Here is a 16,626-nt window from a genome sequence, read left to right as displayed (position 1 = left end):
GACTCGAGGGTCTGTGGTCCCGTCGTACGCCTCTATGTTCATCGGTTTGAATCCCTCTGGGAATTCGTGATCCAGTACCTCATCAGTGAAACATAAGGGGTGTGCGGCACCCATTTATTGGGATGTGCCATGGTGTTTGGATGGTTGTACCGGAGCGCGCTTCCTAGATCCGTAGATGGATCTGGTTGCGCCGGATTTTTGGCGCAAGTTCTCACGTAGATCGTGTGTTGACTTATGTGCGACCTTGTTAGCTGCTCTATCACGCTCACACGGTGGTGGATCCGGCCAGTTGGCCATATCATTCTTTGGCTGTGTGGGCTCTAAGGCCTCATCGTCGAATTCCGTTAATAGCTTGCGCTCTGGATAGCTATTTGTGTCGTAACTTCCACCATACTTTGTTACTTTATTCCACCTGCTATTGAGCGTATCTTGTGTGGACTTAAGCCCTTGCTTCTGTTTCTTCAGGCTCCTCGCTGAGGCAATAAGCCTTCTCCGGGGGTTCTCTTGCTCCAGGTGCGTTTCCGAGATGAGGTGTGCATCTTCCTCCGGACTGCTTTCTTCCCCAGACGGGGTTTGATGAGGCTTATCCTTGGCATCGTCGTGTTCGGACATCGGATCCATACTATGTTTGTAGTTTGCATCTTGATCGTTTTCTGCCACCGGGGTGGTGCATTTGTTGTTTCTTCCAGAGTCGAGTGTACTATTATTTCCTTTTGCCGGACCGCAACCTCATCATACGACATATATATGGTGGACACCCCTAAAGAAGGCAATGGCGACGAGACAGTGGAGGATGACCCCTCCAAGAAGCAACCCAAGCGCCGACGTCAGCAGCGCCGCTCTAAGTCCCGCCACAGCAAAAGTAGTGATACCGACACAGGAGATAATAACACTCCGGATAGTGCTGAGGACAACCACAATCCCGTCCAGCACGATGTAGAGCCGGAGGATGAACAAGCCAGACCTCCAGAGCAGGCAGCAGATTGAGAACCAGAGGAGGACAACTTCATGCCTCTCTCCGGAGACGAGCCGAGCCTCAGCGATGAAGAATTTATCGTGCCTGAGGACCCGTCGAGCAGGACCGCTTCAAGCGCCGGCTGATGGCCACAGCAAATAGCCTGAAGAAAAAGCAACAACAGCTTCAAGCTGATCAAGACTTGCTAGCAGACAGATGGACCGAAGTCCTTGCGATCGAGGAATACGAACTCGAGCGCCCCTCCAAGAATTACCCAAAGCGCAGGTTGCTACCTCACCTCGAGGAGGCATCATTGAAACCTCATTCACCAGTGTACGATGCGGCTGACCGGCCACTGTGTGGCCGAGCCAGAGAGGCGTTTCAGCCTAAAGTTCAGCCTGCACCCCGCCGCCACTCATTCAAAAATACCAATGGCCGGGGCAACACACAGGACCTGCGAGACGTATTGGATAGTAAGGCAAAACTTGCAAGGTCAATATATGGTCACGGGCACGCGCCCAACATGGGACGATGATCGTCGCGCCTGATACACCAAAAGCAAATCTGGCCGGGCCGAATACAGCAGACAAGACTCACATGAACTCCGTTGGGATATAGCCTGGCACAGAGGCGCCGCATACCCCCTATGCTTCACTGATGAAGTTATGGATCATGAATTCCTGGAGGGTTTCAAACTCGTAAATATCGAATCATATGATTGTAGAACATATCCCGCTGTATGGATTTAGGATTTCCTCCTTCACATCCACATGGCTCGCGGTGATGATCTACATGCCATCAAATACCTCCCACTAAAACTCAAACGACCAGCTTGGCATTGGCTGAATAGCTTCCCAGCAGACTTTGTCGGCAGTTGGGAGGATCTAGAAGACGCATTCCTTGACAACTTCCAGGGCACTTATGTGTGACCACCAGATGCTGATGACTTGAGCCATATAACTCAGCAGCCAAAGGAATCGGCCAGATAATTCTGGACACGATTCCTGACTAAGAAAAACCAAATTGTCGACCGTCCTGATGTAGAGGCCTTAGCGGCATTCAAGCATAACATCTGCGACGAGTGTCTTGCCCGGCACCTCGGCAAAGAAAAGCCGAAGTCTATGGCAGCCCGCACGACACTCATGACCCGCTTCTGCGTGGGCGAGGATAGCTGGCTGGCTTGCAGCAATAACACATCGAGGAATCCAGGCACTTCGGATACCAAAGATGCCAACGGCAGACAACGTCGTAACAGACCAAAGTGCCGCAATAACGGCGATAACACTAAGGATACGGCAGTCAATGCTGGATTCAGAGGCTCTAGATCCGGTCAGCGGAAAAAGCCATTTAAAAGAAGTACTCTAGATCCGTCCAGTTTGGAACGCATACTGGATCGCTCGTGTCAAATCCATGGCACCCCCGACAAGCCAGCCAATCACACCAACAGAGAATGCTGGGTGTTCAAGCAGGCCGGCAAGTTAAATACCGAAAACAAGGACAAGGGGCTGCAAAGTGATGACGAGGAAGAGCCCCGGCCGCCGAACACGGGAGGACAGAAAGGGTTCCCCCCACAAGTGAAGACGGTGAACATGATATACGCAACCCACATTCCCAAGAGGGAGCGGAAGCGTGCACTAAGGGACGTCTATGCGATGGAGCCCGTCGCCCCAAAGTTCAACCCATGGTCTGCTTGCCCGAAAACCTTTGATCGCAGGGATCACCCCACTAGCATCCGTCATGGCGGATCCGCCGCACGGGTCCTAGACACCATCATCGACGGATTTCATCTCACTTGAGTCCTTATGGACGGCGGCAGTAGCCTGAACCTACTCTATCAGGATACAGTGCGAAAAGTGGGTATCGATCACTCGAGGATCAAACCCAACAAAACCACCTTTGAAGGCGTCATCCCAGGTGTAGAGGCCCATTGCACAGGCTCAATCACACTGGAAGTGGTCTTCGGATCACCGGACAACTTCCGAAGCAAGGAGTTAATCTTCGACATCGTCCCGTTTCGGAGTGGCTATCATGCATTGCTCGGACGAACTGCATTTGCAAAATTCAATGTAGTTCCACATTACGCATACCTCAAGCTCAAGATGCCGGGACCTCGGGGGGTCATAATAGTGAATGGAAACACAGAACACTCGCACCACACGAAAGAGCACACTGCCCTCACAGTAGAAGCACAAAGCAGCCTTTTAAGGCAAACCACTAATTCGGTAATACAGCCCCCGAATACCTTCAAGCTTGTCAGGAGTAAACTGCAACAGGATCGCCTGGCATGTTCAGAGCTCGCCTAGCAATTTGGCCCCCGTCCCAGCCCCAGTCAAGCAACGAAATCCGTGCCACGCGTACATAATTACGCACTGAAAATACCATGGACATAGGCGGGGCACGATCAGGGCACGTCCCGCAATGCCGCATAACTGCCCTAGGGGCTGTATATCTTTATCATTTCTTTTCTCTTTCAGGACCTAAGCCCCTGGAAGCCCTTTCCTGTAGTACGATTGCCGGACAGATTACGGGAATCAACAACCAAGGCGGAAAGAAGCTAAGATAAACACGGGAACCCCCAGGTGGTCTCTAATAATAATACCCGCTTCCTACTATCCATACGCAGCTTGCCCTTGGATAGGACATTTTGAATAGTCCTACTTTCTGCTTATTGCACTACCTGTACCAGTACGCCTCGACGTATTATTTAAATAACAATGCATAGCATTAGTCTATTATTGCATTATTCATTCCTTTTTTCCCTTTATGTGCATTCACGACAATCCGCACCCGTACGTTCGGTTATGGTCAGTATGCCAGGGGCTTTTGTTTGCCCCATAATACGGCGCAAGAAGTCCGAACACTTTCGACAGTGCGGCACCCCGAACTTATATGCATTAACTCTGAATCATGTCTTTGGTCAAATGTTGGGTTTGCCCGGCTCCCATGCTTTGGTACCTTACGTTCCGCTATATTGGCTAAGGTAGCGCTGGGAGAACTACTACGATTGCGTCCCGGTTCTTCCGGACGAGCGCCTCATTACAGAAAGCCAAAAACTAACTGTCATGATAAGGCGAGAGACTGGTCGCTGTTCGAGAGGTCTCAAGTCCTGAAAGACTTTTTCTGCTTTGGGCGAGGAGTCGGCCTTGTCCGGCTTAGGCGAGTTTAAAATTCGGCCTTCCGAACACTAGGGCATTCGCCAAAGATTAAAATTGTAGACTTCTATGGCTAAGTGAGAGTGATAAAGCCTTATAGTCCGATTGTCTGGTTCGTTGCACTGAACACCTCCCTTGAAGGACCCAAAATTGGGGTAAAGAGTGCTCAGGTTTATCCCGAACACCCCAGTACTAGCTACATGGGGGCAGAAGCCGATGACTGGCCAACTCTCAGATATTATACAGGCCGCACAGAAGGTAATATTTTAAATTAGAAAAGCGTTGCATAGCGCAGATGAACTTGTTTCACATTACAGGATCACACGAGCATGTTCATTCAAAAATTACATCCCTAGCACATTCATCCGCCACAAGGCGGGAACCCTTCAGGACACTCTCATAGTACATCTCGTGGTGGCGATGCTCCTTGCCCTCCGGCGGACCCTCCTTCACCAGCTTCACGGCGTCCAGCTTCGCCCAGTGCACCTTCGCCCGGGCAAAAGCCCTGCACGCACCCTCGATGCAGGCTGACCGCTTTTTGACTTCAAGCCATGGGCAGGCCTCCACAAGCCGCCTCACCAGACTGAAGTAGCTGCCGTACTGGGGCTCGCCAGGCCACATCCGGACTATAAGGCCCCTCATGGCCTGTTCGGCCACCTTGTGAAGCTCGTCCAATTGCTTCAGCTGGCCGCTCAAGGGCATCGGGTGTTCGGTCCTAGTATACTGAGACCAGAACAACTTCTCCGTCCAGCTCCCCTCCTCAGCTTGGTAAAACCCCGCGGCATCCAGTACACTGCGGGGAAGATCTGCGAACGCTCCTGGAGAGCTCCGAACTCGGGTAAGAAAAAGGAAAGTTTCCTTCACATGCTTGCCTTGCATAATGAATGCCTTACTCGCTGCTATCTTCTTCACTGCATCAATTTCCTGGAGGGCCTTGTGGAATTCAGCCTTGGCACTCCGGGCGCTTTCAAGCGCCTGCGCGAGCTTTGACTCTCGCGTATTAGAGTTGAGCTCCAAGGACTCGTGTTTTTGGTGAGAGCCTCGAGCTCTTGCTGCACCTCGCACACTCGGGCTTCTTGCTTCTCCCGCTCGATGCGTTCCTTGGCCGCTTTGTCTTCGGCCTCGGACAGCGCCTTCTTCAGGGTCGCCACCTCGGTCGCGGCCCCTAGCAAATTCATGGTGATCCTATTATTTTACAAATGAACTTACTTTCAAAAGCGTAGACAAGGTATTTCTTACCTTTTCTCTCCTCGAGCTGCCTCTTGATAAGGCCAAGCTCGTTCTCGGCCGCTCCAGGTCCTGCTTCAGTGCAGAGACCTCGGTGGTACGTGCGGAAGTGGCCAGCAGGGAAGCCTGCACTTACACATAGACATATTCTTATTAGACTCCTGACGCATCATTTGATCCTCTATTCGGCCTTTCTTCTCGAACACCGAACAAAACATCAGGGGCTACTATCTATGCGGTAATATTTTCTTATATATTTTTTGATTGCTTACCTCAAAGCCTGTTAGGAGGCTGGCGCAAGCTTCGGTCAGCCCGTTTTTGGCAGACCGAACCTTCTCGATCACTGCACTCATGATAGTGCCGTGCTCTTCGTCGATGGAAGTGCTGCGAAGCGCTTCCAGCAAGTTGTCTGGTGCCTCTAGATGGACAGAGGACACCGGCACGGGTGGTTGGCCCCGCTTAACAGAGGACCTCCTGCCGGAGTCCGAAACCATCGAAGGTTCCGGCGCAGTGTTCGGCTAGGGGCCGAACTCGGAGCCCATAGGAGCCTCGCTCCCTTGGTACCCAGGGTCTGGGAGGTCGCTTCGAGATGCCTCCAGGACCACCTCCCCTTGGCTCGGTGCCTTTTGAGACAACACCTCGGCGTTTTCCGTAGGGCGAGGGGTGGAGGCGGTCAGAAGAGAACCGCTGTTCATATCCGACAAATCCAACGAACCGCTCGATGAAGATACGTCGAGATGAGCTCGGGACGGACTTCATAATCATGTTCCGCATGAGGAGAAGTAGTGCAGTAAAACATACCATGAAATACTATGGTGTTCGGATACTTACGACTTCGCTAGGGGCTTGATCCTGGGTAGCCACTCGTCGACCCTGTAGGCGGCCGTCGTGGCGCAGTCCGGAGGGAGGGTCCTGCACTTCTTGGACCCTTCGGCCTCCTCGGTTGGATCGACATTCCTTTTCTTGTCTCCCCCGACTGGGACGGGAGAACTTTCCTATTCCTCCTGCTCGTTTTCGTGGGAGGAGGGCGCATCGGAGTTATCGGATGATGAGTCCGATATAACCTTGCGCCGGAGACCCTTTCGGGTCCCGACGACCTTCTTCTCAGCCTTCTTCACCGGCACCTCGTAAGGTGCCGGAACCAACATCTCCGTTAGGAGAGCATCGGCAGGATCTTCTGGAAGGGGGGCGGGGCAATCGATCTGCTCTGCTGTCTTCACCTAGTCATGTTAAAGGCATGGAAGGCTTAGATCCCGTACATGATTAAACTGGGGCAAATAGATATCCTGTGAAATATAAAAACTTACCAGATTGGCGCGGCACTTTGCGCTGAGTCTGCGGTCCTCGGTCAGGGAAGGAGGTACCTCGGCGCCCTTAAACAGCACTCTCCATACGTCCTTGTATGTCATGCCATAGAGCTCTCGCAGCGTCTGGTGCTTGGCCGGGTCGAACTCCCACGAGTTGAATGCCCATTGTTGACACGGGAGAATCCGCCGGAAGAGCATGACCTAGACCACGTTGACGTGCTTAATTTTCTTGCTCATCATGTTCTTGATCCAGGTCTGGAGTCCGGTCAGCTCTACCGAGGAACCCCAGGACAGGCCCTTCTCATTCCAGGAGGTGAGCCGTGTGGGGATTCCGGATCGGAATTCGGGGACCACCACCCAGTTGGTGTCGCGCGGCTCGGTGAGGTAGAACCACCCCGATTGCCACCCCTTTATGGTCTCCACATAGGAGCCTTCAAGCTAGGTGACATTAGGCATCTTGCCCACTTCGGCGCTGATGTCTACTACACAACCTTCTTCTTGTAGACGTTGTTGGGCCTCCAAGTGCAGAGGTTTGTAGGACAGTAGAAAATTTCCCTCAAGTGGATGGCCTAAGGTTTATCAATCCATAGGAGGCGTAGGATGAAGATGGTCTCTCTCAAGCAACCCTGCAACCAAATAACAAAGAGTCTCTTTTGTCCCCAAAACACCCAATACAATGGTAAATTGTATAGGTGCACTAGTTCGGCGAAGAGATGGTGATACAAGTGGTATATGGATAGTAGATAATAGTTTTTGTAATCTGAAATTATAAAAACAGCAAGGTAACAAATGATAAAAGTGAGCTAAAACGGTATTGCAATGCGTTTAAACAAGGCCTAGGGTTCATACTTTCACTAGTGCAAGTCCTCTCAACAATAATAACATAATTGGATCAAATAACTATCCCTTAACATGCAACAAAGAGTCACTCCAAAGACGCTAATAGCGGAGAACAAACGAAGAGATTATGGTAGGGTACGAAACCACCTTAAAGTTATTCTTTCCAATCAATCCGTTGGGCTATTCCTATAAGTGTCATAAACAGCCCTAGAGTTCGTACTAGAATAACACCTTAAGACACAAATCAATCAAAACCCTAATGTCACCTAGATACTCCAATGTCACCTCAAGTATCCGAGGGTATGATTATACGATATGCATCACGCAATCTCAGATTCATCTATTCAACCAACACATAGAACCTCAAAGTGTGCCCCAAAGTTTCTACCGGAGATTCATGACGAAAACGTGTGCCAACCCCAATGCATAGGTTCATGGGCGGAACCCGCAAGTTGATCACCAAAACATACATCAAGTGAATCACGTGGTATCCCATTGTCACCATAGATACGCACGGCAAGACATACATCAAGTGTTCTCAAATCTTTAAAGACCCAATCCGATAAGATAACTTCAAAGGGAAAACTCAATCCATTACAAGAGAGTGGAGGGGGGAAGAAACATCATAGGATCCAAATATAATAGCAAAGCTCGCGATACATCAAGATCGTATCACCTCAAGAACACGAGAGAGAGAGAGATCAAACACATAGCTATTGGTACATACCCTCAGCCCCGAGGGAGAACTACTCCTTCCTCATCATGGAGAGCACCGGGATGATGAAGATGGCCACCGGAGAGGGAATCCTCCTTCGGTAGGGTGTCGGAATGGGTCTAGATTGGCTTTCGGTGGCTCTGGAGGCTTCTGGCGGCGGAACTCCCGATCTATTGTGCTCCCCGAAGTTTTTAGGGTATATGGGTATATATGGGAGGAAGAAGTACGTCAGGGGAGCCACGAGGGGCGCACGAGGGTGGAGGGCGCGCCCAGGGGGGTGGGCGTGCCCCCCTGCATCATGGTTGCCACGTTGATCCCCTTACATGCACTCCAAGTCTTATGCGTTTCCTCTAGTCCAAAAATAAGTTCCGTGAAGTTTCAGGTCAATTGGACTCTGTTTGATTTTCCTTTTCTGCGATACTCTAAAACAAGGAAAAAACAGAAACTGGCACTGGGCCCTAGGTTAATAGGTTAGTCCCAAAAATCATATAAAATAACATAGAAATGCATATAAAACATCCAAGGTTGATAATATAATAGCATGGAACAATAAAAAATTATAGATACGTTGGAGACGTATCAGCATCCCCAAGCTTAATTCCTGCTCGTCCTTGAGTAGGTAAATGATAAAAACAGAATTTTTTGATGTGGAATGCTACCTAACATATTTATCCATGTATTTCTCTTTATTGTAGAAAGAATATTCAGATCCATAAGATTCAAGACAAAATTTTAATATTGACATAGAAATAACAATACTTCAAGCATACTAACCAAGCAATCATGTCTTCTCAAAATAACATGGCCAAAGAAAGTTATCCCTAGGAAATCATATAGTCTGGCTATGCTCTATCTTCACCACACAAAATATTTAAATCATGCACAACCCCGATGACAAGCCAAGCAATTGTTTCATACTTTTGTTGTTCTCAAACTTTTTCAATCTTCACGCAATACATGAGCGTGAGCCATGGACATAGCACTATAGGTGGAATAGAATGGTGGTTGTGCAGAAGACAAAAAAGGAGAAGATAGTCTCACATCAACTATGTGTATAAATGGGCTATGGAGATGCCCATCCATAGATATCAATGTGAGTGAGTAGGGATTGCCATGCAACGAATGCACTAGAGCTATAAGTATATGAAAGCTCAACAAAGAAACTAGTGGGTGTGCATCCAACTCGCTTGCTCAGGAAGACCTAGGGCATTTTGAGGAAGCCCATCATTGGAATATACAAGCAAAGTTCTATAATGAAAGATTCCCACTAGTATATGAAAGTGACCACATAGGAGACTCTCTATCATGAAGATCGTGGTGCTACTTTGAAGCACAAGTGTGTCAAAAGGATAGTAGTATTACCCTTCTCTCTTTTTCTCTCATCATTTTTTTATTTTTTTTATTTGGGCCTTCTCTTTTTTTACAGCATCTTTTTTTCTCTCTTTTTTATTTGGGCTTCTTTGGCCTATTTTATTTATTTTTTGTCTGGAGTCTCATCCCGACTTGTGGGGGAATCATGGTGTCGGTGTCCAAACCGGCGGATCTCGGGTAGTGTGACGCCCCGAGACCGTTGCGCCAGGTGTCGTCCAGTTATTCGCTGTTGTTGCCTTGTCATTTGCTTGCGTGTTGCATCTTGTCATGTCATCATGTGCATTGCATCATCATGTTTTAAAACTTGCATTCATCCGGATTCTCCGAGTTCTCTCCGTTGTCCGTTCTGAGCCCAACCACACTTGCACGCGCCCGCGGCATGTCCAAAATAGAATTTTATAAATGGCCAAAAAAATTTCTCGGATTGGGTTGAAAGTTGGCGTGTGGTCTTATTATAGTGTAGATAGGCCGCCTATCAAGTTTCATCGCATTCGGAGTTCGTTTGATAGCCCAACCGTTAAACTATAGCGGCAATAGTAGCCGGTCAAAACGTCGGACGTTTTCGGTCTCCGGAAACAGTCGCCGGGCCTCTCTCTCTTCTCTTCTCTCAGATCGAGCCCTTCTGCACAACCCACAATTTCCAATAGATCTCTCGCATGTGTGTCCGAAATTGTGCCGGACCCGACCCAAGCAGTCGTCACCGTCGTGTCCGGATCATCCCCAAACATCTACAGAACATCTCCGTTTTCTTATTTGGACTTCCTAGTCTATTTATCTCGACCGCTCGATTTTAATTGGAGGTACGGATTAGCCCCTAAACTCTCCCTCTTTCCTTATATATATATACTCCCTAGTCTAAAACTAGACCAACCCTAGATCCTAGGCAGTTTGTCCCTTCCATCCTACCCTAGCGCCACCGCCCACTTCCTCCTCAATTTCAGCGCCACCCAATCGCCACCTGCCTTCCTCGATCCACCCCACCCCTGCCTCTCTGAGCCATGCAGCCCCTGCCCCGAGCACCCCCGCAAGTAGCAGCAGCTCCCGCAGCTCAAGGAGGAGCCCTGCCGTCGGTGGCCACCACCAGGCTGCACCTCTCCTTCCCTTCTTCCTCCTGCTTATTCCCCCTCCCTTCTCACCGAATCTCTCTCTCCCTCTCACCAGGGAGCTTCCCGAGCTCGCTGTCACCGGGAATGAGGCCCCCGGGGACAGATCTATCCTCTCCGGTCCTCCCCATCGCCCTAACCTCCCGGAGACGCCGTTGCCCCGCCGTTGACTTTGGGCGCCGCCACCACTGCCTCCTGCTCGTGCGACTCAGGCACGAGGAGAACGATGACCGCGTCGTCAGCCGCGTGGGCCACCGCTCGTCCGTGTGAGCCTCCTCCCCGCACGCGAGGCCCAGCGCTAGGCCTCCCGGCCCAGCCTCGCCCCTGCTGGCCTCCCTCATCCACCGTCAGTCCCAAGGCCCAGCCACCCGCTGCTAGTTTTTTTTCTTTCCTGCAGGCCTCCCTCTTCGTCCGACCGGGCCAGGCCCAAAGTGAGCAGCTCCCACCAGCCTAGATCCCTCAGATTTCGGCCCATTCTTGTTTTTTCCCTGTCCAGCGATTTAGTATTTATCTTGAGACTGCTATTTTATAGAAAAGTCCCTAGACAACATGCATATAATAACTCACAAACCGTGCATCGGATTAAAACAAACTTAATATGGAAGGTGCTTAGAATTTTGTCTAGTTTCATAATATGTCTTTTTCATCCATGTTTAAATTCCTTAAAATGATGCTTGCATTATTTTGCTCCTATGCCAGGTTAAAATGATTTGTTTCATAACTAAATAACCGTAGCTCAGAATTTAATAAACTTTATATGTAAATGGGGTAGAATTTTTCCTAGTTTATCATGGTCTACTTGTTTTGCATGTTTAACAACTCTAAAATTGTGTTTAGGGCAGAACCGCACCAAATCTAAAATATGCATATGGGGATTTACCAAAATTGTTGTTCGTTGCTTCCGGCCTCTTTTAAACTTGACTAGATAGGTAGTTTTACTTTGCTTCACCCTCTTGCCATGTTTAAAAATATTTAATATTGTTGGGTACATAAACGAGATCGAACCTAAACAAGTTATGTGGTGTTTCGTCGATATGCAACGGAGTTTCATATTGAGCTCCACTTAATTTGTAGGATTGCTTGTGCACTTTGACATGCCATGCTTCATTAAACCGGACATGCACCATACTTGGTTGTGCATCATGCCATGTTATGCTTGGTTGTTTACTATGTTGTTTGCTTCTTTCCGGTGTTGTTTCTTCGGGCTAGTTTCGATAACGTCGCGTTTGTGAGGAACCGTTCGACTACGTCCGTTTGTCTTCTTCATGGACTCGTTCTTCTTCCTTGCGGGATCTCAGGCAAGATGATCATACCCTCGAAACCACTTCTATCTTTGCTTTCTAGATGCTTGCTCTTTTGCTATGCCTATGCTGCGATACCTACCACTTGATTATCATGCCTCCCATATTGTTGAACCAAGCCTCTAACCCACCTTGTCCTAGCAAACCGTTGTTTGGCTATGTTACTGCTTTGCTCAGCCCCTCTTATAGCATTGTTAGTTGTAGGTGAAGATTGAAGTTTGTTCCTTGTTGGAACATGGAGATGTTGTTCCTTGTTGGAACATGTTTACTTGTTGGGATATCGCAATATCTCTTATCTAATTAATGCATCTATATACTTGGTAAAGGGTGGAAGGCTCGGCCTTATGCCTGGTGTTTTGTTCCACTCTAGCCGCCCTAGTTTCCGTCATATTGGTGTTATTTTCCCAGATTTTGCGTTCCTTACGCGGTTGGGCTATTATGGGAACCCCTTGACAGTTCGCCTTGATTAAAACTCCTCCAGCAATGCCCAACATTGGTTTTACCATTTGCCACCTAGCATTTTCTTTCCCTTGGGTTCTGCAGACTCAAGGGTCATCATTATTTTAACCCCCCCCCCCCCCCGCCAGTGCTCCTCTGAGTGTTGGTCCAAACTGTCAGCCGCCGGTGGCCACCAGGGGCAACTCTGGGCTGGCCTACCGGAAGTTTGGACAATCTGAGTGTGCCCTGAGAACAAGATATGTTCAGCTCCTATCGGGATTTGTCGGCACATTCGGGCGGTGTTGCTGGATTTGTTTTAATTGTCGAAGTTGTCTTGTAGAACCGGGATACCGAGTCTGATCGGAATGTCTCGGGAGAAGGTATATCCTTCGTTGACCGTGAGAGCTTGTCATGGGCTAAGTTGGGACTCCCCTGCAGGGATTTGAACTTTCGAAACCCGTTCCCGCGGTTATGGGCAGATGGGAATTTGTTCATGTCCGGTTGTAGAAAACCTGAAGTTGACCTTAATTAAAATGCATCAACCGTGTGTGTAACCGTGATGGTCTCTTTCCTGCGGAGTCCGGGAAGCAAACACGGTGTTGGAGTTATGTTTGACGTAGGATGTTCTAGGATCACTTCTTGATCACAGTTTCTCGATCGTGCTTTGCCTTCTCTTCTCGCTCTCATTTGCATATGTTAGCCACCATATATGCTAGTCGCTTGCTGCAGCTCCACCTCATACTTTTACCTTACCCATAAGCTTAAATAGTCTTGATCGCGAGGGCGCGAGATTGCTGAGTCCCCGTGGCTCACAGATACTTCCAAAACCAGCTTGCAGGTGCCGATGAGTCCGTGCAGATGACGCAACCAAGCTCTAGGAGGAGCTCGATGAAGATCTTGTCCTTTGTGTTGTTTCGTTCTAGTTGAACAGTAGTGGAGCCCAGTTGGGGTCGATCGGGGACCTTTGTCGCATTTGGGGTTCTTCTTTTATTTTGGTTATGTAGTCGGACCTTGATTGTTTCGTTCTAGTTGATCAGTAATGCTTTATTCATGTAATTGTGTGAAGTGGCGATTGTAAGCCAACTATGTATCTCTTTTCCTTATGTATTACATGGGTTGTGTGAAGATTACCTCACTTGCGACATTGCTTTCAATGCGGTTATGCCTCTAAGTCGTGCTTCGACACGTGGGAGATATAGCCGCATCGAGGGCGTATCAAGTTGGTAATCAGAGACTTCCCCGACCTTAGGAGCCCCCACTGCTTGATCGAATTAGCTGACGTTGTTGAGTCTAGAAAAATGTTTTGTGTCATTTAGGAATTATATATCGGAGAGTTAGGAATTCTTTTTACTCCCAGTCACTTCATCGCTCTGGTAAGGCATCCTGACGTAGAGTTTTGACTCTTCTCTTCTCAAATTTCACTAAAAAAATTTAGGATCATGCGGGTATCATGGAATCGTTCCGATCGATTTGTGACGAGAACATTGTTCTTGGTACCTCCTGTCATTTAGGGGTTGTGGCAGTGTCCCGGGGAGTTGAGCTCCGAGGTGTTGTCATCACAATTTTATCGTTGCAGTTTTGGAATACCTGAGTTAGTTCCGCCGACATCGAAAATCTCTTTTATGCAGTTGTTGGTGAGATAACCTCGACGCCACCCAGTACTGGGGCGGGAGTTCGGGAGTATTGCCATAACTTGTATAACGGATGCTTTTCGAAGGTTGAGGTAGACTATTTCCGAAGTTTTTCTCGGTTATGTGTTGAAGGATGGATACAACTGGATGTAGGATTTGCTAGATTTGGGTGAGATATTATGCTTCCCCTGTATCCCCAACACCTAATTGCATAACCGGAGAATTTTGGTAGTTTATAAGTGGGAATTCAAGTAGCTCTTAGGATATCTTTCTGTCAGATGTATGATATGAAATTGGGGTTCGACGTCTAGTGGTCCGCGTATCCACGGTCGGTTTAAAGTGGTCTCGTTGTGTCTTAAAGAGTGCTTGGCTATGCCGACTCGGGGACGCTTCGTATGTCATGTGCACTGCCTTGTACATGATGGTGCTGTACGATCGAGCCCGTGTAGGCCCCACCACGAAAACTTCGGATGAAATCTCGATCATATGTTTGTTCTGGCTTATTCTGCAAGCCAATACTTTGTTTTGTTTTGAGTTGTGGTATTCAAGTTGCTTCAATGTCAAGTGTTGATTCCATACCTTTCCCAATTGGTGTTCTCATACTCCGATGTGAATACTAATCCTTCTTGATCATCGATATTGGCATTCCAATCCTGTTCAACTGGTGTGTTTCTCTTGAAGTGGATCCGTTCATTTTCAACATCCGCAAGATTCAATCTCAGCTTTCTCAACGGTGTTATTTTCATCCGTTCTATGTTGTCTTTGATTTCCCACCCACCCACCCACTTTTTCTTCAAGGACTCATATATCTTAATCAAAGTATCCATTTTATTCATGTGAAGTCTCTCCATTCTTTTCCTTCAATATTCTTATCCGGTGATTCTCATGAAGATCCTAACGGAACCTCAAGTTCGTCGTTCCTCATTCTTTTTCTTCACCGGTGGATTCTAGTCAAGCTTTGCTGATCATAGCCTTTCCTCGTTTCAAATGCTTTCTCATGCCGGTGCAATTCTTAATAATTCACCTCTCGCTATTCAATTGTTCCGGAGTGCTGAAGATATCTCAGAAGGTTCATGTTTCGATTATCAATCCGTTCAAGATATCTCGAGGATGTTATCTCATTCAAGCCTTTTAATTCAACCGGTGCAATCTATCTTCCAAGCGACCTTTTCAACGGTGTTTCTTGTGAGTGGGCCCTAACCCACAGGTCTTTTCCTAGGATATTACCTGACTCTTCTCTTTTCCCGACATTACTCTCAATTTTTCTTCCAAGTTTGACGTAAGAATGAGTTATCATCAGTCAAATGCTTTTCTCCAAGATCTGTCGAATTCTTTTCATCGTTGGCTCAACCTCTTCGTTTTGATTCTTCCGGAGTATCTAAATAATTCTTGGTGGTATTTCTCGTCGTCATCCTCAGATTATGAAGACCAAAGAAGAATTTTCTCTTAATCTTGCTCCATTCTCTTCAAGATTCGTGGTTCTAGTTCAAGGCCATCCTCTCATAATTGTTTTCGATTGGTAGAATTCTTTTCACCCATCTGGAGTAATTCAGAGTATTTTCAGTTTGATTCTCCGGAGCCCATCATCTCATAATTATTCATTCCCAGCTTTCAGTTATCGTTCTCCTAATCTTACCGGTGCATCGATCAACTATCCTCTAATCAGTTCTTGATCTCTTCGTTCTCATGTATCTAAATCCTCTCAAGCATCTTCATTCATTTTATAATTCTTCCCGGTGTTTCTTTATCTTCTCTTCGTTCATTTTCAGTTCTTACCGGTGGCTCGTTCAAGATTTCTCTCACTTTGTTATTGTAACGATTCATTTGTTCTTACATCCTATTGGTGGTTCGTCGAAGACCTTCTCAAATTTATGCAATATCTATCTTAATCCTCTCTACAAGAATAAGTGGTGTGCCAAATCCATTGTTTTGTCATCAATTTAACTGGTGAAGGATAAGCATAATGTAATCTCTTATTCTTGTTTCATTGAGTAAATTCAATTCCTTATTCCAGAGGTTCATCAAAAAATTTGTTTCCAATTGTTCATCTTCTCTTTTTCCCGGAGTTCCAACCTTTTTCAACTATTTCATCACGGAGATCCATCTAAATCATTGCAAGGATTCACCGTGTGTTTTCAATTTCTCTTTCTTTTTATTCTTTTGTTACTGGAGTTTCTTCATGGAGGCTATACATGATGGTACATCAAGGATTTATTTCCTTCTCGGAGCGTTCATCAAAATTATTTTCTAAGAAACTCAAGCCTTCTTCTTCTTGCAATCCGGAGTGCAATTCCTTTCTTCCATATCATTGAAGGTGGTATTATGTTATTTTTGATAATTTTCCCTTCGTGTTTCATGATTCACATGTTTTTAAGAATGAGGTATTTTAAATCCATCAACCTTTTCGTTGGGGTTATCTTGTGTCATGTTTCACCTAAAGCTTTCCCTAAGGACTGTTGCTATTTATGGTGCTTATAAATGACCCAAGTTCTTCATTTATCCTTCCAGTGAAATAAGTTTCTCGTCTCCTTGTTGATTTCAATCCAATCTATTATTTTTTCATTAGTGGAAGAATTTCACCTCATA

The sequence above is a fragment of the Triticum urartu genome, chromosome 5A (genome assembly GCF_056163025.1).
Source record: "Triticum urartu cultivar PI428250 chromosome 5A, HENAU_Tu73, whole genome shotgun sequence".
Taxonomy (NCBI): domain Eukaryota; kingdom Viridiplantae; phylum Streptophyta; class Magnoliopsida; order Poales; family Poaceae; genus Triticum; species Triticum urartu.
The sequence above is the reverse complement of the archived record's forward strand: the minus strand, read 5'-3'. Positions refer to the sequence as shown.